Here is a 21,267-nt window from a genome sequence, read left to right on the forward strand (position 1 = left end):
ACAGTTCCGATGCCCTTCCGTTCTGTTCTAAAGAAAGCCAAGAACACCCGGTCAGCCTCATCAAGAGTAGGGTCATCCATGTTGTTCAAGACTCATTCGGAAACACATCCACAAGCAGTACGACAATGGAACCCATTAACTTGAGAGGTGGTGAATACTCCAATACTGGAGGCATTCAAGACATATTTAGACAACCCACTGTCAGATCTGCTTTGATTTGTGTTCCTGCCTTGACCAGAGAGGGTTGGACTCGACGGCCTTATGGGGGCCCCTTCCAACTTCATTAATTTTATGATTCTAAGCTATCTGGTAATGGGGTTGCTTAAAGGTAAAGGTTCCCCTTGATATTTTTAGTCTAGTCGTCTCCGACTCTAGGGGGTGGTGCTCATCCCTATTTCCAAGCCGTAGAGCCAGCGTTTGTCCAAAGACAGTTTCCGTTGTCACGTGGCCAGCATGGCTATACACGGAACGTTGTTTACCTTCCCACTGAGGTGGTCCCTATTTATCTACTCGCATTTGCATGCTTTCGAACCGCTAGGTTGGCAAGGAGCTGGGACAAGCGAAGGGAGCTCACTCCGTCGTGTGGATTCGATCTTATGACTGCTTAGTCTTCTGACCTTGCAGCACAGAGGCTTCTGCGGTTTAGCCCACGGCGCCACCACGTCCCTCAAATGGGGTTGCTTATGTATCACCAAAAACAGGACCCATAGTTCTAAAAAAAAAAAAAAAAAAAAAGGGACACCGATTTGCATCAACCTGCATAGAGTGATATTTCAACATACAGATGCAGAATCAAGAAATGGTTTGTCACTTAACAAAACAACAGTGATTCTCAATTGATTAGGGAAGGCTATAAGCAAATGACTTGTATGGGTGGGCAGCTTCAAAGACCCTGATCTGCTTCTTCCTGGTTCTTCACCTCAGATATCAGACTTGCAAGGAACAATGAGAGGAAAAAGCAGAGTGGCCGTCTTTCAGATGGAGGACATTTCCGCAATGCAGCCAGCTTGTATGGCTCAATGAGGACTAGAACCTTTGCATCTCCCATCCGGTGACCACCAGCTCTTTTGAACTGCGCTTGCTGTGATCTCCAACCATGGGCATGCTGGCAAGGGCTTATGGGCACTGTAGTCCAAAATATCATGCTTCTGTAACTCATGCCGTTTCTCCACACCTCTTTCCCTTTTCTCTTCCCGGGATCTGAAATGAGCGGTGCTGCAGCCAGAAGACTCTGAGGGTTTCATCAAATGGCTTTGCAGCCGGAAAGGCCAAGAGGGTTCATTTCTAAAGCAAAGAGCCTGCGATCCTTCCCTCTTGGTCCCAGCTCAGGATCTTCCTGATTTCTTTTCTTTCCCTTCCCCACTTCCATTGAGGACTCATAAATTTATTTATTTATTTATTTTATTTAACTTATATGCCAACCACACTACCCAAAGGTCTCTGGGCAGCTTACAACATTTGAAATACAATAAAAAGACAAAACAATTAAAATGCAATAAAATACAGTATATACTCTAAAAATTGCTATCAGGACCCACAGCTGATATTATTTCAATAAAAGCCTTCTGGAACAAATGCTGGCTGTAACATGGAGGAGGGGTGTTTGCATAGTGCTATTCCACCTTGTTAATACCTCTAGGCTCTTGGTCCACTCTGTGGTCACCTCGGAAGCACACACATGTCCCTGCTTTAGCTCATGTTTACCCATTGGTCCGAAGACAGTGCATACTCGTAGGCAAAATCATCATAATCTTTGATGTGGTTCAACACGATCCTGGCATAATGTCTGTATTTTGCTCTGTATCCTCTTGAAACCATCTACCCATCTTCTTGTGCTACATTGCAGTTCTCTTCTGTGAATTCAGAGCTACGGCTTGTTGGGTGTGGGGGATGATACATTCTCCCACTCCAAAAGCCCGTCAAAGCCCATCATTAACAGAAACAGCATCTTTTAAATCATATTTTTCCTGGCTGAGATCAATCATCACATCCAAAACCTCCCCGGCGTTCCACTTCGTTCTGGCTCGGTGCTGATGGTTTCAGCAAGCAATTCATATTCTAAGGTATAATTTTCTACCATTTTTTTTCTCCTGGTGACTCATTGATATGTTTGCTCAGAGCTACTTTAATGCAAAGCCACAGTGGTCCTGCATTTTCTTCAATATTGGTTTTTCAGCTCCTTTCCCTTGGGGTCCTGAGCACAGAGATGAAGCGTTTCGGGCCTGATTTATGAGGAGCACTCTACAACAATGACACAATATGGAGAAAGATGGACAGGGTTGACCGTTGACCCGAGGACTGGCCAGAGTTTTCGAAAAATTACATTTTGCACTCGAGCTCCTACAATCTGTTGGAGTTTTTACAACCTTGCAGGCTGCTTCTAGTAGGGGTGAGTGGGAGGGACCTTTCTGGGCTGGGGTGACTGTCAATCAATCCAGCAGTAGCCAATTCTTCCTTCTCTGCTTCTGGTTTCAAAGAGAGCCACACCTCTCTGCTTAAGTATCTTTTCCCCTCTCTTTTTAGTCTGCCAGCAATTGGTGTTAGTGCAGTTAGAATGTAGTCTGTAGGAGTCTGCTGGAAACAGTCTGCTATGAGCCTATTGCTGTAAGCTGTCATTTCTATGCAGTATGCTGTTTTTCATCTATTCTACTGTGAGTAAATGAAACCTTTTTATTCTTTCTCTTGCCAATGTCTCAGAATGAGTTATTCAGACTGCTGGTGCCATTTGATGAAACAAAAAGTGGTGTTCTAACCTGGGGGGACTTGAAGCTAATTCTGCTTTGTAAGTCCCCGCACTTCTGCTGCACAGCTAGAGCACTTTTTTTAAAAAAAAGCCAGAATTCAAAACTCCGCCATAGAATCTCCCAGCCAGTCCGTGCTTCTAGAAGTTGTATCCCAAAAACTTCTAAGTTTCGAACTCAGGATAGGGGAATGAAGTAGATAATAGAGATAATTCCCTACCCATGAGAGCAAGACCAGGAAGGGGTGCCTGGATAAGACCTGCTGGTGGTCATACTGGTTTGATCTGCCACTCTCATCATCCTTATCCACCAGGTGTGCCGGCCAAGGCTGATGGGAGAGCAATATGGGACAAAACAACATCTGGAAAGCCATATCTGCTCTTGCATTTCCCAGATCTAAAAGACCAAGATCCAGCTGTTGTTTTTTTTTTTAAATAGATATTTTGCTTCCATCAGTTTCTTGTCTGAGAAATACGATACTTTTCTGTCGGTTGGTAACTTATACACTGTTATATGCACTTTCCCCTATGGAGCTAAAAGAAGAGTATGTGGTTGTTCTCTCTTGTTTTATTTTCACAGTGATCTTATTATCGGAGTTTTTGCAACCTTGCATGCTGCATGGAGAAGATATGACTCAGAAGGACCTTTCTGGGCTTGGGTGATTAACATTCACTATCTAAGCAATTGTTCCCTCCCTGGCTCTGATTCAAAGAAAGCCCCACCTCTCTGCTCCGTTTTCCCCCCTCTCTTTAATCTGTTGAATGCAGCGAGTCTGTTGAGATCTGTTGCTGAAAGTCATTCAGCCGTGTTCGTCAGGTTGCTGTTTCATCTGTTCACTGTATGCAAATAAAACCCGGTTTATCCTTTCTCCTACTAATGTTTCAGAGTGAGACTGAAATGACCAGTTGATGAGAAAAAGGGGTGGACTAATATGGGGAACATGAGGCTATTCTGCTCTCTGCTGCATCGCTGCACGTCTGCTGCACAGCTGGAGCAATTTAATGGAACACTCCAAACTCTCTAACAATTGTGAAGGATGATTAGGCTGATATACACTGCCTAGCATATGGCCAACCAGTCAACTTCACTATGGCTGGACTGGACTGTATAGCCATCACCACTTCCGTGGAGAGATGAACGTGGGGGTCCTCAGGCTTAGTCAAAGACTCCAACCATTACAAAAAAAGAAATCGGGGGGGTGGGGGGAGAGGCACACCCAACAAAACAGGTGGCCAAGAAACCAAGGAAACCATCTCTTATCTCATGAGCCTATCTCATACCACAGCCTCGTAGTAGAACACATGCTTCACATGAAGAAAGTGCCATGTTCCATTCCATCCATCTCCCGTTAGGGCAGGGCTCCCCACCCCATTTTGAGATGTGGAGATTCATCGTTCCCAGTTCCTATCAACCATTCTAGCCCAACTGGTCCAATGATCTGTCTGCATGCCCACCTTCTGTCTTCATTCATATATTCACAAAGGCCCTTGCTGAATAAGTCCAAAGTTCCACCCTAGTCCTCTGTTCTTCTTCCCACCATTTTTGAAGAGTCCGTAGACAGTTGGAACAGTTAGAAATCCGGAGGAAAGAAGCCTTTCTTCAGCTCCACAGACAATCCTTTGAAACCACTTCACATTTGCATGAGACCCTTTCCAGTATTGCTCCTTTCCCAATTTTCACAGACATGGTCTTCATGGATTCTGCCACGCTCCACCAAAGAAGGAGAAATGGGCAAGCCTTCATTTTTTGGCATTGGCTCAAGGGCTATATATGAGGCAGAAATGCCATGCAGGGCAAGAAGACTTTCCATTACTCTCTCCGGTGGTCCGTCTTGTTTCTTTTTCTCTGTTGTCATTTCTCTGCTAAACAGCTGTTGTATTGTAGTTCAAGAGAAGAGTGGATTCTGTTGGATACTATAGGATGAAACCACACCAGTCAAAGTGGTGTCAAACTAGGCAGCTTATATGCTCTGAAGCTTCTTCTCTTACCTTCGATGTGATTAGTTGACCTTGGTTGAATTAACTTCCAAAATTACCAGACCAGGAGCAACATTTACAGACGCCATTCCCTCACCCTTCTCTTACCACTCAACGGGCCAATGGAATTTGGAGCAGGGCTTCGCACAGAAAAGGCTTTGTGATGTAAGTTGGCCCTTCCTAAATGATTGGCGTTATATAAGCCACAGAATTGTTCTCCTGCAAGATCTAGATGGTTATTTCTCCCGTGGACGGTCACAATAGACCTTTTTACCATGACAGGCAATTCAGTGGAACGCCCCCTTGCTCTCCTGGCTAGAGGGCTGAATTTGCACACAAGGAAAAGGGAAATAGCACAATATCTAAGAGGAGTGAAAGTAGGGGTGATGCTCAAGTGTGCTTACTTCGTCAGCACGGCTTGTTTTGCACAGTATGGCTCTGTTTGTTCCCTCCTTCGTACTTCCAACACAATGGCACTAAAACACCTCCAGGATTCCGCCTGTTTATAGCACTATATATGCAATGTGGTGTCAGCCTGAAATTTAGTTAACTTGCAGCTGAAATGGTACAGGCATAGACGTATTGTTGCTTTCACAATAGTTCAGCAGTGGTCCATGGGGGAAGGAAGATGTGTTACTGCCAGCGAATGCAAATCTCCATCCACACATGTCTTTTCAACCATGGAAAGATGGCTAAACCTTGGCATTGGTTGGGCCTGGTGGACAGTAGTACCTAGCTCACAGGGAAAGCAAAGAACTGCCCTCCAGGTATTCCTGCACACTCCCATCAGCCCCAGAAGCTGCCATAGACCTTGGGAGTTTCAGCCCAGCAATACCTAGAGGGCCTCACTCTGCTCACCATTGTAACACTAGACAGAATCAAACAGAAAGCCTCTTTTAAAGTCTTTTGGGATGCATTCCTTGCAAATTACCCCTTGCTCCCAAATATATCCATGAGCAACAGAGAATGTTTGATGGCTTTATTTGCCCCTTTGAAAGGATCTCGTGCATAAAGTCAGAACCTGGGTAAGTTCCTTGTTTGGACTATACAACTTTCAGCCATAGCACAGCCACTGCAGGCCATTGTTGGTGGAGGAAGTGCAGTCCCCAAAAATGTAACTTTCAAAAGATCTGCAGAACATGATGTGAATCTTCAGGTTGTACAAGACCCCATTTGAAAGGCCTCTTATAGGGACCTAAATTATTGTAGCAGGAGACTCTGCTCCTCAGAAGCTTATCCAGTGATCATCCAGACGAAGATCTGTCACGGGGGCAAGCTTGTCTGGAAGACCACATTATGGGTCTTCCATCCTCATTGCACATCTGCAACAGAATGTTGAATGCATCTTCAAGGTCCCTTCTTCCAAACAACCAATGAGGTTGGTCACCCTCTTTCTGCACATCAGCTCTTCAGGTTGAATGGAGGGAGCCATTCAGAGTCCTGCCCCAGATCCATCAGTAGCAGACAAGAAGTATAAAGTTGGTCCCACTAAATGCAAATGATCAAGGAACCACGTCCAACAGTACGAGAACTGCCTTCTACGTTCATGCACATTTTGTATTTTAATTGTATTTTAGTCTTATTATATACTGTAAGCTGCCTAGAGTGGTCTTATAGTCCAGATAAGCGGGATATAAATCAAATAAAATAAAATAAAATAAAATAATAAAATAAATAAATTCTATTTCACCAGACCCTTGGTTTTGTCCAGTGAATGGAAAAATGGCCATTGAATGCCTTCTCCAAAAGAGAGGGCACAAGAGGACGCCAGTTTGCATAAAAGTGTGCCTCCTGATTTATATGGACAGATGCAGCGAGAGAAGAGGGTTTTCTAATTCAAACAGATTTCTGGTACATCTCAGCCAAGCGAGAAAGATTGTGGCCAGGTGTTGTGTGTGCCTGCTGACCCAGCTGTCCAGATGCTGCTCACTGCAAGTAGGGAAACATCAAGGTCCCTGATTCCCTACCTTATGGTTTTTTAATCTTGAAAACAGACATGGACTGGGAAGCCCTTCCTGTAGAGGACTGCCATTCGTAAAAGCGGACAGGTGAACTCCTTCAGCTGTCTGAGATTTCCAACCACCGAAAGCTTGTCCTGGCTTGTTCCTGTATCCTCTTTCAGTTTAAGATGCCAGCCACTGATTTTGGACATTCTCCTGTCCATGAAGCACATGCTTTTCCTAACCCATCAGGATGAGTGAGGTGGACGTCTCAGGCAACTGATGCTGTGGCCGTAGCAAGGAGCAGAGTTTAAATGGATGAGTGCTGCCTTTTATTTCACTGGTGTGTTAATGAGTTAGGTGTTGGGTTATGGAGCCAGAGGTTGAGCATTCAATTCCCCCACTTGTGCTTCTTGGGAGAAGAGCCAGCCTGCGTAGCCCTGGGGCAAACCGCACAGTCCCAGGGAGCCCTCCCAGAAGAAAGGAATGGCAAACGCCTCCTGAGTGTTTCTCTATCTGGAAAACCCTGAAAAGGGTTGCATCGACTTGAGGGTACATGATGATGATGATGATGATGATGATGATGATGATGATGATGATGATGATGATGATGATGATGATGATGATGGTGGTGGTGGTGGTGGTGGTGGTGGTTTTACACAATGTTTCTTGTGCTTGTATCCATTTTACATCTGAACAGAATTTGTCTTTTTTATGGAAAGCCATATTTGAATTCCACTGGCGGGAGCTATATAAACTTTAGTAAATACACACAGAAAGTGTGTGTGTGTGTGTGTGTGTGTGTGTGTGTGTGAAAGAGAGAGAGAGAGAGTTCAAAAGCATGCATACACACACCAGGTAGTTGGCTTGAAGATATAACCTCTTGCATGTCTTATGCATGCCTTCTAGGACGAGGGACCACAAAATTATTCTCTTGTCCCACACGTAGGTGAGATATTTTGCGGTTCTCTCGACAAACCCATCTCCCCCTAACATGGAATTCTTTTGAATGATTTTATAATCAGCCCATTTCGGAAGAGCAGCATGGAAGCTGAGCTCTGCCTCACTTCCCAAAAATATTCAACTTCTGAAATCACAATCGTAAGAATTCCTACTGCTCTTCCTCCTTTTTCCACAAAAATGTGTGTCCGCTTGCTGGATTCCACATCATCGACTGGGGGGAGTGAAACCAAGAGGGGAGGATAGATCAGGTGTCTCCTACCAGCTCTCCTCAGACTGAAGAAGCTACAGTGGTGCCTCGCTTAACGGGCGCCCCGTTTAACAACGAATCTGCATAGCGACAATTTTTGCGATCATTTTTGCGATTGCATAGCGATGATTTCCCAACAGCTGATTGGCGGTTCCAAAATGGCCGCCGGGTTTAAAAAATGGCCGCCCGCTGTGTTTTCGCCCAGATTCCTCGCTTACTGGGCAGCAAAAATGGCGGCCATATGGAGGATTTTCGCTTAAAGGTGAGTTTTTTGCCCATAGGAACACATTAAACGGGTTTTAATGCATTCCTATGGGCTTTTTTTTCGCATAGCGACGAATCCGTATAGCGACGATTTTTGCTGCACGGATTATCGTTGATATGCGGGGCATCACTGTACTTAGATGAACAGCAAAATATTTCAACCTAATACAAAAGAAGTCCAGTTGCCATGACTCAACTTCCAGGTAACCTCATCTGGAGGACTGAAAATCTTCACAGATACACCATAGACTATTCTGGGAGCCTAAGGCTTAGTGGTTAAACTGCAGTACTGCAGTCAAGATTCTACATAGCTCCTTAGTTTAATCCTGATGGTAGCAGGCTCAAGGTTGACTCAGCCTTCTATCCTTCCAAGGTCGGTAAACTGAGTATCCCGGTCACTAACAATGTCAGGCAATGTGTAGCCTGAGTAATTAACTTCTAAAGCACCCAGAGAGAGCTTCAAGCACTACGGGATGGTATAGAACCAGCATAGATTGCTCTTTGTTTTCTATTCATGTGGAGAGTTAACATATTTAAGCCCTACTTCCTTCTTACTCATTGTTTGGGTATCCTTGTTGACTGGAACACTCCTTGCTCTGATTGCCAACCTTTGTTTACACATCACCACTTAGTTCTACACAATTACCTTTCCAGCTTGGCTTCCCTGAGGAGAGAAAGATTTCCCTGAGGCCTGCGTCACCCAGACGCAAGCGCAGGTGGGAATGAATGAGGTCCCATTGTCTAAAGATGGGGGTGACAGCAAACTGGGAACGAGGCTATTTCATAGAAATAACAGCCAAGTACTTTGGAAAAGCCCAGCAAATTGATCTGCTGGGAACAGACTTTCTGCAAATTGAAAGGCAAGATCCAACAGAGAAACTTTGGGGCATCCCAAATCTGGACCATCGTTCTTGTGTCCTAATGATTTCAATGTTGCCTTCAGGTACATAAGTTTAGCCTGCAGCTTTTTTCCCCTTTTCCACCACTGTTCCTGCAGAAATTTACACGAGAACACTGTGTTAGCTTTGAACAACAACCGAGCGTCAGCCATGTAGTTCACGGAGTGGCGTTCCTTGTTTTGGAGAGCTGTTTTTCACACTCCCTTTCTGCAACACTGTCTCTAAGTAACAAGACGTTTAAAGGAAACCTTGAGAGAGAGAGATTTATTTCTTGATTATGCAAGTACATTGTCAATGCTACACGTAAAGGACACAGAAGAAGCATCCAGAATTTTTTGTAAGTATAGATAAGGTAAATGTTCCACTTGACATTTAGTCCAGTTGTGTCCAATTCTAGGGCGCGGTGTTCATCCCCACCTCCAAGCCGTAGAGCCAGCGTTTGTCTCCAGACTGTTTCCATGGTCACGTGGCCAGCGCGACTAGACACAGAACGCCGTGACCTTCCCACCGAGGTGGTACCTATTTATCAACTTGCATTTTTACATGCTTTCAAATGGCTAGGTTGGCAGGAGCTGGAACAAGCGACAGGAGCTCACCCTGTCGCTTGGATTCGCTCTTACGATGGTTGGTCTTTTTACCCTGCAGCACAGAGGCTTCTGAGGTTTAACCCGCAGCACCACCACGTCCCTGGCCAAGTATACAGGATGTCAAATTGTGTACGAGGTACAGGCATCATGCACAGCCAGGTGGGGTGGCCCTATTGAAAGCAGATATGGTTGCCCATATGGAAATATCATAGCACTTTTCAAATACTTGAAAGGCTGTCCTAGAGAGGAGGGGCAGGATCTGTTCTTGATCATTCCACAGTGCTGGACAATGTCATCATGGGCTCAAGCTACAAGTGGCCAGAATTTGGATGAATATCAGGAAAACGTTCCTAATTATTAGAGCAATACGACAATGAAACCAAAGATGTCAAAAGGTGGTGAATGCTCAAACGCAGGAGGCCTTCAAGAGAAAATTAGACCACCCTCTGTCAGATCTGCTTGGATTTGGATTCCTGCATCAAGCCAGGGGTCGGACTCCATGGCTTTATAGGACCCTTCCAATTTCATTATTCTGTGATTCCATGACTCTACCTTTAAGGTTTCTGTGGATGAGACAATTCCAACAGAGATCTTATCATGTATACCCCACCTTCTGAAAGGAAACATCAGGGCCGTACATCTAGTATCCTATCACATCCTTGGCCATGTACAGCCAAGTAAAAGTGCTGGAAAAGAAACAGAAGATCTGCAACTTTTTTGGGGGGGGGGGAAGGCATAGGGAGATGTTGATTGATGCTGTAGGCCAGCATTTCCATATGGAGCTACAAAGAGAGAGAGAGAGAAGAAAATTAACCTTAGAATGCCAAGAAAATTAATTTTACCAATCCAGCACCCCATGGTTATAAACTGAAGTATTATGTCCAGTTATTGGCACCACAGCTCCAGAAGGATATACAGAAACTGGAACATGCTCAGAGGAGGGGGGCCAAGATCGTAAAAGATCAGGAAACCAAACCCTACAAGAAACCATTGTGGGAATCACACATGCTTAACCTGAAGAAGGCGAAGCTGAGAAATGATATGGTAGCTGCCATGCACTAGTCAAAGGCCTACCCCACAAAAGTGGGAGAAAAGTTGCTTCCTGCTATTCCAGGGAGTGAGAAGACCCACAAGGAGAGATTACCAGAAAGCCATTTCCAGCTAAGAATATCTCCCGGATCTCACTTCACTGTTGGTCTGGTGCTTAGTTTACTGCAGTGGGTTGCAGTGGAGTCTTTTGGTAGTGTATGCCTTACCGTCTTCAGTCGCCACCATGGCTGGGATGAATATACACTGCTCTTTCATCATTGAAAACAACGGATCTGTGACCACAAGGCAGAGGGGTTTTCTTATCCACTTTGTGCTCGGTTGAAATGCTGCTGTTATGAACTGAAAAACCATATTGCTATGGGTTGAACATTTCAGGGCCACAGGTTCTCTGAAAGCTGAGGTCTATAAACATAGGGGTCACGAAGAGTCAGACACGACTAAACGACTAAACGAACGACGATAAACATCGACCTAGAACTATTGATGAACTGAAAGTGGATATAGAGAAAACTGCAGCAATATTACTGCAAATGACCCGCTGGGTGATGCAAAACTTCAAAAATCGACTATAAACGTGCATTGTGAATGAAGGCCACCATCTAGACGACGTGATTTTCAAAACTACATGAAAATAAACTGTATTCCATGCACTTTGAGATTATGTAAGTAATAACATTTGAAATCGCATTTACTGTGCCTTTTTTGTTGACCTTTAAAATCCAGCAGGATTTTTTGTCACACCCTGTATTATGAAGAAAGGTAAGAACTGCTCTACACTGCAATGAAATGCTTTTAAAAGTGGATAATTCTCTTCCATTAAACAATTTTAGTTTGCTCTTTGCTGTTCCCAGCTGTAAGTAATGAAATACTTCTATTCTTTCTACTACTAAGGTTTCAGAGTGAGGTACTGAGACTGTAAGTACCAGTTGATGAGAAAGGAGTGGGCTATCTGAGGGACTTGAAGCTTTATTGGTAGGGAGCTGGGCCCTTGTGGTTCCTTCCTATTCTACCCATCTATGCCTGCTTTTGAAATAAGGTAAGGAAATGTGCATGAGAAGAGAAGACTCCCTGGAAAAGACCCTGATGTTGGGAAAGTGTGAAGGCAAGAGAAGGGGACGACAGAGGACGAGATGGCTGGACAGGGTCATCGAAGCGACCAACATGACTTTGACCCAACTCCGGGAGGCAATGGAAGACAGGAGGGCCTGCCATGCTGTGGTCCATGGGGTCATGAAGAGACGGGCACAACTTAACAACTAAACAACAACAACAACAAGGAAACATAGGTCAAATCTTCTCCTTGTGGGGTTCCAACCTGACCCTCACGGGGAGTCCAGAAGATTGCCCTTCATACGCTGTTCCTGTCCGGTGGCCTCCCCTAAGTTTTCTACCTATCCTAAAAGACTAAAAGGCCTCCCTAAGCCACTGGCCAAAAAAAGCTTGAAGCCAAAATAGGTGCCATTTTTACTCCCACCCTTCTCTGTTTTGCCCCACAGGTGTGGGAACCCTAAGATTTTCCCTACTAACTTTAAACTTGGCCCTCAACCCCCAAAAATGAAATTTCCTCACCTTTGCTTTAAAAAGCACAGTCTCCTAGAATTACCAACCTTGGGTTAAAATATCTTCCCTCTTAGTTTTTTGTTCATTGTCAGATGCCACAGACCCTTTGATCCAGCTTGCGGCTTTAATCACATTTTGCTCTGAAATTGTTGCTCTGATTGGCTTTCCTTAGGCTCCAGTGGAAACGGTAGCCTGGCTAATTACCCAGACTGGCACAAAACTAAAAAGGATTTGAAAGAAGCTAGCCTGCCTCCTCACTTTTCTAGATCATCTAGAGAGGGACCGGAGCCCTTGAGTGAAAAACAACAGGGTGCCGCTAGATTACACGATTCATGTGATTGTTCCCTCCTTGGAACTCCACGAAATCCCATTGATACTCTCCAAGCACATAAGGCCAGTTGACAGTCCTTTTGTGCACTCAACATTGTCACTATTGTGAGCCCACCTGCACACAGGGGAACCTGGCGGATTGTCCTTAACGATGTTCCGTAAGTCAGTTGGACTCTGATTATAGGTGGGCACAAACCGGAAATCTGGTGGTTTGTGGTGGTTCATGGTTCGTGGCTGCCCACAAACCACGAACTTTCGCAACATCCCTGAAAAATGAACCAGTTCACATTTCATCTTTCCAGTTCATGCCAGGGGGCAACCACCCGCCCCTCTCATTGGTGTATTGTCCTTACATTGTTCCATAAGTCAATTGGATTCTGATTAGAGCTGAGCACGGTCCAGAAATCCGGTGGTTTGCGATGGTTCACGGCTACCTGCAAATCACGAATTTTCACACATCCCCTGAAAAACGAACCCGTTCAGGGTGTTCATGCTGAGAGGAACCGCCTGCCTCTTCTCCCTCATCTACCTCCTCTTGAAGCCTCCACCAGCACTGCAATGACCATCCTGGCAGGCAGCACTCCCGGATCTTCAATGGACAGGCAGGTGAACGCACCTGTACATGCATAGCCCCAAGTGACTCTGCTCCCTGTAAGGATGGTGACAACAGAGAAAGAGGCAGAGGTGGCAGCTTAAAGCCAAGGTAGGGAACCGAGGGGGGCAGTGGGAAGAGGGTCGGGCGGGCATCCTCTTTTGCTGATCAGAATTAACTAACTGGTACCACTAGAGCCAATGAAATGTAGCCTTCGAATTGGTGGACTCCAAGAACTGTGAACAGCCGGATGATGAGATTTAAGGGAGATAGTCAGTCAGACAAAGACACCCCTCCATCTTGATTCATCATCACGGAATGGTCATCACGACTTAGCATGTTCATGCTACGCTATTATGCTACCAGCTATGAAGAACTCGTTGTTTCATGGGGGAGCTGCTTTATTGTGCCTCAAGTTCTGTAAGTTCTGTTTAAGTTACTTGATGATGCTTTTTGTAATCCCTTGTGAAATTATCGGACCTTTTTGTCCTGCTTGGCTACTTTTTACCTTTTAATAAAATAATAAAATGTTACTCAAGTGGTGGTTCCTTTAAACAGCTGTGAGGGGTTGGTGGGACCGACACCCAGTGGTCAGAGGAGGCTCGGAAGTTATGGAAAGCTTTGGGTTATTTTGAGTTTTATGCAGGGTTGGTTTGGAACCACGAGCGACCACTTGCTTGTGCGTCTCTTCCCTGAGGACCGGGGAGTGTGCTAAGGAGGCATTTCCCAAACCTTTGTCTACTAACCTTCTGGACATAACCCATCCAGGCAGAAGAGGGGGGTGGATTGAGTGGTGAGAGGAACCCCTTTGAGTAACACGTGAGTAAACAAACCCTCACACGAACCAGTCCTTTGGTTCGTGGCCGTCTCTAATCTGACCTGTGAGCTCACCGTACCTGATGTTGACATACATGGGAGCATCCTTTCCCCATCCAGAAGTTATGATGAAGAGGTAGACATCAAAATTGGGGCCCACCACTGACCAGCCTTACCGTGAGCTCATCATACAGGAATATGTCCTCTGAATGTGGGTCTCGTCAGCTGTTTGTTCCCAAGGTTTCCCATGAAACATCAAGAAGAATGTTGGCAAGGATTCATCATATGCTCTGCTGACTCGTTTCAGGGTCTTTCTGATCCCTTCTCCATCAAATTATCTGGAAGGAAAGTGGCTTTACCTTAATCTTGTACTCAGACAATCCAAACTCATATTTTAAATGAGGCAAACATTGGACGCTATTCCTGTGAGGTACCAAATCAACTCAAGAGCCGGTTGCTGAAACTTTTATGTGGTAAGAGCTGGAACATGTGAACAGCTACAAAACCTGGATTAGTCATTCTGCAAAACAAGGACCTCAGCTAATTGAATTAATGTAGCGGGAGGAGAACTTCTGTGCACTGAAATATTCTAATTTTTCAAGTGACTCAGGTAGTACTAGAGAATTTAAGGTTATTTATCTACACAATTATCTGCTATCCTTTACCCAAGTTGCTCTCAGCTATATCCTCACCATAGCCCTATGAGGTAGGCCAGCGTGACAACCACTTTACACAAAGCACCTAAAAAATCTTCAGGAAAAATTTGATGCCTCTTCCTGGTCAAACTGGACACTATCCATGGTTCTAGCACATTTCTGGCACTATCTTGTAAAGAGGTATTTTGTGCGCAGTAAGTAAACAAACACCTTCGATCTGAGCTATTGACTTGAAACTCGACTGTAGTCCAAAAATGTAACTTTTCCAGATGAGGAGGATTGGTACTAGAGATTTGCTACCAGACACTAGACAGAAGAGCAATCTGACTTCATATAAAATAGTGTTGCACAATCTGTTTTTCTTAGTCACCAAATAATAATACCTTTCTCCCACTGCTGATTCTGCCTGCGCCGTTCGTCATTCCATAGCCACTGACTCTTGCTGAGCATCAAACTGTGAATCAATCAATTAGTCTTTTTAACAGTTATGTGACCCTTTCAAATGAAAAGTACAGAATGCAAATATCGCAACCGCAGCAGGAACGGCAAAGATGCAATTCATCCGGTTTAGTTAATATTTTCGATCAGTTGGGCCATTAACGCATGTAGCAATTAGAGCATGGGGAGGGAGGGGAAGGAAGGAAGGAAGGAAGGAGGGAGGGAAGGAAGGAAGGAAGGAAGGAGGGAGGGAGGGAGGGAAGAAAGAGGGAGGGGGCAGGATGACAAGCCACTTCCCTGGAAATAGAAATCATAGACTAATTAGGTTGGAAGGGACCTATAATTCCACCCCTTTACTTGATGCAGGAAAATGAATTCAAGCAGAACTGATAGATGGTTGTCCAATTTTCTCTTGAATGCCACCATTGTCATACTCCTCTAACAGTTAGGAAGTTTTTTTTTCCTGATATTCAGCTTGAATCTGGCTTCATGTTGCTTGAGCCCATTATATTGTGTCCTGCACTCCGGGATGATTAAGAACAGATCCTGCCCCTCTTTTGCATTATTACCTTTCAAGGAAGCAGGATCCCGGAGAAGCACCCTGTTGACCTGAAACTGGGGTTCTCTCCATCAGCCAAGGCGTTGAGGTCGGAGTCTCCAGGAGTGTTTGGCTGACCACCAACACATAACCAAAAAGGACAATCTACAGCTTACCAAAGGGGGGGAGGATGCAGAGGGGCATCCGTTGCACATGCCGACTTACATTTTTAGGAATAAAATTCCCCACTTAATGGGGAAACTGTGACCAAGTGATCAGTGAACCTATTGAGTCTATGGTGAATGCTGGGTGACTTCAACGTGATTTTGCAACCCCTTCTAGTTGTCTCTGTTTAAATTGTGTGCCATGAAGTCAATCCTGGTTCATGGTGACCCTTTTTTCAGGGTTTTCAAAGTAGAGGGCACTCAGAGTTCATTTCCCCTTTCCCTTCTTCTGGGGACATTTCTGGGACTGTGCGGCTGGTCCCCAAAGCCATCCAGGCTGAGTCTTTTCCCAACCTCTGGCCCCTCAGCCAGATACCTCAACCACAGAGCTATCCAACCAGCTCTCTTTCAATGACAGCTGACCTATTAGGGCCAGATGAGGGAACCCAACCTAATTTGGATGGGAGATACCTGGCTAGACCACAGGACCTGTGAAAGGGATCTAGGAGTCTTGGTAGACCACAAGCTGAACATGAGCCAGCAGTGTGATGCGGCTGCCAAGACAGCCAATATGATTCTTGGTTGCATCAACAGGAGTTTAGTGTCTAGATCAAGGGAAGTGAGAGTACCACTCTATTCTGCTTTGCTCAGACCTCACCTGGAGTCTTGTGTCCAGTTCTGGGCACCTCAATTCAAGAAGGATGTTGACAACCTGGAACGTGTCCAGAGGAGGGCGACCAAAATGGTCAAAGGTCTTGTCCTACGAGGAGCGGCTTAGGGAGTTGGAAATGTTTAGCTTTACAAAAAGGAGGTTGAGAGGGGAAATGATAGCCATGTTTAAATATTTCAAAGGATGTCATGTTGAAGAGGAGACAGGTTTGTTTTCCAGGGCTCCAGAGACTAGGACACGGAGCAATGGTTTCAAAGTACAGGAAAAGAGATTCTTCCTGACGGTCAGAGCTGTCCAGCCATGGAATTTGCTGCCTCAGAGTGTGGTGGAGTCTCCTTCTTGGGAGGTTTTTAAGCAGAGTCTGTTGGGAGTCCTTTGATGGATGTTCCTGCATGGCAGGGGGTTGGACTGGATGGCGTCAGTGGTCTCTTCCAACTTGATGACTCCAAGTTCTTTCAAGACCACAGAGCAGAAGAAAAAGACTTTGGGTCATGATTTAAATAGTGATCTCTTTCTGTTTGGCTCAGACCTATCAGAAAGGGCACCCTGCTCTGCGGAAGCCGCAAGCCTTCCTTTCCTTGAGAGCCAACCCACTCTCTAGAGTTTTGTCGTTGTTGTTATTGTTTTAAGTCCTGTGGCAGACTTCATTTCACCCAAATCACCAGCCAGCATTTTAATGACAGCTGTACCTCTCTCCTTTGCTGTTCGTGGACCAGGTTTCCTTAAAGTTTTGCTCCAGCCTCAAAGAAAGAAAGAAAGAAAGAAAGAAAGAAAGAAAGAAAGAAAGAAAGAAAGAAAGAAAGAAAGAAAGAAAGAAAGAAAGAAAGAAAGAAAGAAAGAAAGAAAGAAAGAAAGAAAGAAAGAAAGAAAGAAAGAAAGAAAACTAGTTAGATATGAAGAATTGGAAGCCATCATAATAGGACTAGAAAAATATTTCCAGAATCTGGGGGCATCAGACACACCTGCAAAGGTGGCCGGGCAGAGAGAAAGGCCTCTCTTGATGATCTTAAAGGCTCGTAAAGGGAGACCCAGTTCTCGAGATACCTTGGACCCAAGCTGTTTAGGGCTTTATAGGTTAAAAACAGCACTCTGAGTTGTGCCTAGAGATGGATCGGCATGGCAGCCAGTGCAGCTGCCGTAAAGGGGGGTGGGGCTTGTGCGTTCCCTGTGTCCAGCCCCACTCTGAAGTCTTATCTGCCATGTTTCAGACCCGCTGCACTTTCCGAGCCCTTTCTAGAGGAAGCCCGGTATGGTGAGTCCAGTTTGGCCCCTGAATCCCAATCCATCAGAAACGAGAGTCCTTGTTCTCCACCCTGTTGTCTCTCTGACGCCCGCCAAAAGGCCAGTTCCCCTTCTGAGAAGAGGGTGAGTGACTAAGGCTGGTCCTTGGCAAAGAGGAAGGACAAGCTGCTCCACCAGGGCCTCCTTGGAATGCAAAAGCAAGGAACTGGAGAGGAAGCCAGTGGAGGCTTTGCTGTTTGCAGATTTTGCAAAGTGTTAAGATTTTAAATACACACTTTTTTCTTTTTTTTTCTTTTTTTTTCTTTTTTTTTTTTTTTTTTTTTGGTTCCTGCAGGAGAAAAATTCCCTGGGCCTCCCATGGACTTTTCTTGCTTGTTATTTTTCCCATTGGTCCCTGCTTTCTATTTTTATTCTAGCAGGGTTCCTTATTCATGGTGCCGAGCTTCATATCCACAGATGGAGGGCCAGTGCCCCCTAGTGGCTGAAGGAGAGCCCCTCTCCTCCTCGCTGCTCTTTCTGAAAGACCTGTTTTTGTCCTTCAAATCAGTAACGCCAGAATTAAGACAACCTGGAGATAAGCCGACCTTGAGGTAGCCCTCCGAAGAGGCTCAGAAGGAAAGCTAATCCCCCCCCGCCCCGAAGGCCCACAGGAAGGGGGAAGGCAAAGCTTAACTGGGGTGAAATTCAGCCCACCGAATTTTGTCCTTCTAATGGCCTCTTGGGTCCATGCATTTTGGAGAATGCAGTTCAGAAAATACTGGCAGCAACGCGGGAATAAAAGGGCCGCGGTTTGTCTTCGTGGATGAGTCGCACTGGCGTTAATTGGGGAGTGGGAAGGGAAGGGATTCTTAAAAGCAAATGGCAAAATATGAGCCATTAGAAAAAGGGAAAGATACATTTGATCCACCAAGCAGGCGTCAGCCCTCCCCATGATCACAGACAAAAAAAAATAACAATAATCTACATTCTGCCCATGGTTCAAGATGGTAACTGCTCCCGTTCTCCAGAATTTTCTATCTGGATCAACTGATCCTTTACTCACCGGCTGAAATCCCCTGAGCATCCCGGAGGCGATGTGTGAAACAGTTGGTTAGAAGCAACCGGGTGTTATCCTGTTCACCTTCTGCAGGCAGAACAATGGAACAGGATTCTAGCCCATGACAGAGAAAGGAAGCCAGGAGGAAAAGCGCTCTCAAAGCAAAGCAAAAGAAAAGAAAGAAAGAAAGCAAAATGTGCTGCTTCTCTAGTGCCCCATAGCACTTGAAGCTCTCTCTGGGCTGCTTACGATCCAGTGACACAAGCCACCCATTGCCCCTCTGAGTCCTCTGTTGACCAACTTCAGAAGGACGGAAGGCTGAGTCAATTTCAAGCCAGCCACCTGACTCGTTGGGACTGAACTCATATCATGAGCAGAATCTTGACTGCAGGACTGCAGTTGAACCTCTAGGCCACAAGGCTTCTATGAGTCAAACCACTGGCATCCAACATTGTTCAGTTTGGGTCAACTGGGTATGATGCCTCTGCAGCTCTTGGATTCCTTTAAGGCAGTGGTCCCCGACCTTGGGCCTCCAGATGTTCTTGGACTACAACTCCCAGAAGACTTCACCACCACCTCTGCTGGCCAGGATTTCTGGGTGTTGAAGTCCAAGAACATCTGGAGACCAGAGGTTGGGGACTACTCCTTTAAGGGATTCTCGTCCCTGAAGCCCCACTGGCCACAGACGTCCTCCCCAGACACCATCACTCCCAGTGCCCCCATGCTTGAAGACCTCTATCTAGATCTGGATCCCACAGCCCAGCACCTAGAGTTATGTATAATCATGCTCGCCCCCTTCCTTCTGTCCCCGTTAGCTCAGGCAGAGTCACCGAATAGCAGGTACAGACAGATGACACAATCGAAACAGGGAATTCCAGCAAGCTAGATTAGAGCCAAATAAAGTTTGTCTTCCAAGCCCTAGATCTAAACTGAGAACCAGCCTTCTAATTTTGATTCTCTCCCCCCCTCATCCCTTTTCTGTTTTAGTCAGCATTTTTTTAAAGCCCCCATAAAAACCTCTTGCAGTTATGTTTGCCTAATTCGAACGACATCTGGGTTTTTAGGTTCATGCCTTCTTCAGGCACTGCAAATCAAGTCTGTTAGCAGGACAAGGCGATCCGTTTCCCTCCGCCTTCCTTCATAAGAATCCCACGGAGCTTCTGCCCTGGCCCCGTCTCCAAAGCCAACAAAAAGCGAACTCCACCATCAGCCAACAGGAGCGTAACACGAACGATGCAAATAGGCAAAAATGCAGTATTTACGTATAGTTGGTGTGCATCGACTGAACAGCAAGCATCATCTTAGATCGTATTGTTAGGAAATGCTCCAATGACAGGCTAACTAAGTGGGTCCAAAACACACTGGAATAATAAATAGTTGACTACGACCTGGTTTGCTGGTGTGGTTATTCATTATATCCTTTGTGGGTTTGATCCAAATGAGCCTGTTTCGTTTAAGTGGCAAATTCCATCTGCTCTCTCTCCAACAGCTGGCTCTCCAAAATACTTTAATATACTATCCTCCAAGCCAGCCCTTCCCAACCTTAGGTAGCCCCGGATGTTCTTGAACTACAATTCCCAGAAATCCTGGCCAGCACAGCGGGTGGGGAAGGTTTCTGGGAGTTTTAGTCCAAGAACATCTGGGGACCCAAAGTTTGGGAACAATGGCTCTAAGTCATCTCTCCTACCCCATACACGCACATGGATGCTATAAACCCCGAGCCATTTTACTGCCCTTCATCAACCTGTCCCAAAATTTAAAAGTTTCAAATCAATTAAATTTAAAATGGTTTTGGAAAAAAAATGTTTTGTTCAAAAATTCCCCTTGGGCTGTCAAACAGGTCTGCCATGTTTGAGGTGGGGAGCCCCTCATACCCCCTCCCAAAGTTTTTAATTTTTTTAAAAAAAATCTGTATTTTTTTAAAACATTAAAAATGCTAATATAATTTTTTTAAAATTTGGCCACCAGAGGACACGAGGCAGCGCTTTCAATTTTCTTTTTTTAAAAAATTCCTATATTTTTAGTTAAACTCAATTTTTTCAACTAACAAATACCTATGGTAGCAGCAGACGACGACCCTTTAAGAAGACTCCAACTGCATTTTTAAATATTAAAATAAAAGTAGCATCTTTGCTGTGCCCACCTTCCTTGGGATTGCAACCTTCCGGTTGCAGTTGACTCTGAAAAAATGGCCCTCAGCCCCGCAGAGATCACCCACTGCTGCCAAGAATACAGAAGACTGTTTACTACCACTATAACAACAACAACAACCACCTCAGAACTGCAGAGCTGGAAGGGACCCTATAGATCATCCAGTCCAGCCCCTGTCTAAGAGGCCCAATGGGGGATTTGAACTCCAAACCTCCAGCTCCACAGCCAGATCACTAAACCACTGAGTTATATTTTCTACTGAAGCAACGTAGACAACACTAATGCTTAGTAGGGGGAGGATGGAATGAGTTATCTTGGGAAATGTCACAGCTAGCTGAGAGTTCCTGGAGGACAACTCTGTATAGGCATTCTTCAGTCTCGAGAGACTATGGTAACGTGCTCTGTAT

The 21,267-nt window shown here is 45.2% G+C and overlaps 1 long non-coding RNA gene across 1 annotated transcript; it reads right to left on the bottom strand.

The window, feature by feature from the left end:
- Positions 1-10,252: 10,252 nt before the first annotated feature.
- LOC144588720 (uncharacterized) lies at positions 10,253-20,034 on the bottom strand. Its single transcript, XR_013544398.1, has 3 exons — positions 19,972-20,034; positions 14,142-14,303; positions 10,253-10,399 (listed from the first exon to the last, which is right to left on the bottom strand). It is a non-coding gene; the product is annotated as an uncharacterized LOC144588720 (long non-coding RNA).
- Between the last annotated feature and the right edge of the window lie 1,233 nt (positions 20,035-21,267).

The sequence above is a fragment of the Pogona vitticeps genome, chromosome 4 (genome assembly GCF_051106095.1).
Source record: "Pogona vitticeps strain Pit_001003342236 chromosome 4, PviZW2.1, whole genome shotgun sequence".
NCBI lineage: Eukaryota > Metazoa > Chordata > Lepidosauria > Squamata > Agamidae > Pogona > Pogona vitticeps.